General features: G+C 43.6%; 1 protein-coding gene across 1 annotated transcript in view; it reads left to right on the top strand.

The window, feature by feature from the left end:
* Nucleotides 1-2,697, top strand: part of AK9 (adenylate kinase 9) — a 233,855-nt gene that overhangs the window by 129,464 nt on the left and 101,694 nt on the right. The window lies entirely within an intron of this gene.

The raw sequence follows: 2,697 nt of genomic DNA on the forward strand, positions 1-2,697 counted from the left end.
TGGGAACAGGGAAGAAGTATCAGTAGTTGGAAAATATGGGCTTGGTGACAGACATGAAGCTGGAGATAGAATGATTGAATTTTACACAATGACCTATTCATTGCAAATACGTTTTATAAGAAACATAAACGCAGGTTATACACATGGATTTCACCTGATGATATGCATAGGAATCAGATTGATTACATCTGTGGGAAAAAACGCTGGAGAAGCTCATTATCAGCTGTGAAAACTAGGCCAGGGACTGATTGTGGAACAGACCACCAACTACTCATATGCAAGTTCAAGCTGAAGCTGAGGAGAATTAAATCAAACCCACAGGAGCTAAAGTATGACTTAGAAGTATGACTTTGAACCTCTGCTACCTACCTTAAATTGCTTTGGTGTTGTTAGGAAAGCCAGCAATGGCAAGAGCCAGAAAACTCCTGAGAAGGGTGTCTTCTTGGCAGTTCAAAGAGGGCAGTCAGGTGGTGGGTCAATACAGGTTATGCCATATAAGATCATAGGACTAGGTAAGATATTTAAACTCTTTGGTGTAGGTGTCAGGGGTCACTGGAGAAAGTGCCAAGGTGCTTCTCTAATTGCATTAGATCGGTGGGAGACAAGGGGACATGAACACGAACTACCCTCAGCCCCTGCCACCTCACAGAGTGGGTCGAGGGAGCCTAAAGATAAGTTAGAAGAGTCTAGTGCAGGGGGGTGGGTGGGGGTCATTGTGAGCACTTGAGTGGAGGGGACAGGAGGAGATTTTTCAGAGGATCAGTAGAACCAGAAGCTTGGTTTGAAGAGTCTGTAGGACTAGAACCAGGCACTTAGCAAAGGGCAGAGGTAGAAACATAAGGGGAGGGGACTGAGTCAGAGGGATCAAAGTCAGGGTTATTGGAGGATAGAGGTTGTGGATTAGGAGAGTTTCTGGAGGAGCCAGAGGAGGAAGAGGAACCATGGGAATCTTTAGCCAGAAGAACTTGGTGGGTTTGGCAGGATTGAAGGAGAGAGGGCTGCGAGTGGAGATAGAAGAAACCTTGGACACTAGGAATTTCACCAGCTTTACCGGTTCACTTAATAAGTTATTTTGGTTTGACATATTTCTCCAATCCCAAGGATGAAAGATTGGAAAGGAGACAGCCCAAGGGAGTAGATTTAGATGACCTAGATGAGGCAGAGCTCATGACAGGGACGGAAAGTAGCAGAGAATAGGAAGGAGTTTGAAAGGCAGAGAGCATCCCCTGTGCCAAACAGGACTCCAAGCAAACACCACCAACTACAGCCAAAGTGTCCTTTGACCAGGGCAAGACACAGGAGAGTCCAATTGGCCACGCTGGGCTTTGCAACAGAGAAAAATGAGGCAAGATAGACTCGTAGAATCTCTGCTTACCTGTAAGAAGCTCTTGCCATGTCAGAAGGGTCTTGGTGGGCATGGGAAGGAGACGCCCAAAGGGCAAATCTACCAGGAGGGATCATCAAGTTTTGGTGTCCTGCCCAGGTTCTGCACCAGATAGAAGGTTTTGGATTGAAGGCAAGAACCATGCCGAGGTAGAAACATTTCTTAAAGTTTATTGCAAACAGGGCTGCTCGGCAAGGGGAGTAGTGCTGGGGGTTGGGCTTGGGAGGGCTTCTATGTGGTTTTAGCAAATGTGTTTTAAGGGGCTGTGAGATTAGTTGATGTTGAGTAGTTCATTGTTGCATAAAGGTTCTGGGATTTTCTGGTTTGGGAAAAGTCCTGATATGGGATTTTCTGAGTTTTGGTTTTGCAAAATGTCCTGATATAGGATTTTCTGAGTTCTGGTTTGAGGAAATCTCCTGACATAGGAATTTCTGAGTTGAGCTTCAACCTCCATTTTGCTGTTTAGCCTAACCAAAGGGAGACTAGCATCTTTCTCCTATGAAGCAGCTGACAGACTTGAACTTCTGACATTTTAGTTAACAGTCCATCGAATTAATTACACAGCACCCCATCAGAGCTCTTTAAATGCTATGATAAGCATGGATTTTTAATAGGAAACAAAGCAAACCCTGAGGCTACTCCCACTTAATTTTAAATTATGATCCTATGTCAACTTCCATTTTCCTGGATATGCTGATCACTGAGTGCCTTCTCATAGCAGCACCATGAGACAGAATAGGATTTTCCTGCAGAATTTGTGAGAGTAGATAATCATGACATTCTCCCCTGGAGACACTAGGTAGGTTTGAACTGCCAATCTTTCAGGTAGCATATGAGCACTTAGCCTTTGAACCACCAGAATGCTTTATTTTCCTAGGAATAATAGAGTATTAAAAGAAGATGGAAAGAGTATAGAGTCATTATACCAAAAAGTGTTGGCAGACACAGAAGAATTTCATGAAACAACATATGAGCAAGAGCCTATGGTGATGAAGGAAGAAGTTCAGACTGCTTTGAAAGAATTGGCTAAGAATAAGGCCCCAGGAATTGATGGTATACCAATTGACATATTTCAGCTAACAGATGCTGCCCTGGATGTGCTCAACAAGTTGTGCCAAGAAATCTGGAGAACAACTGACTGGAAGAGATCTATATTTGTTCCCATTCCAAAGAAAGGTGGTCCTGCAGAGTATGGAAATTATTGAACAACATCATTAATATCACATGCAAGCAAGATTTTGGTGAAGATTATCCAAAAATGACTGGAACTGTACATCAACAGAGAACTTCCAGAAGTGCAGGCTGGATTTAGA

Source organism: Elephantulus edwardii, unplaced genomic scaffold (genome assembly GCF_000299155.1).
Source record: "Elephantulus edwardii isolate Elephantulus edwardi_28Jun2011 unplaced genomic scaffold, EleEdw1.0 scaffold00013, whole genome shotgun sequence".
Lineage (NCBI taxonomy): Eukaryota > Metazoa > Chordata > Mammalia > Macroscelidea > Macroscelididae > Elephantulus > Elephantulus edwardii.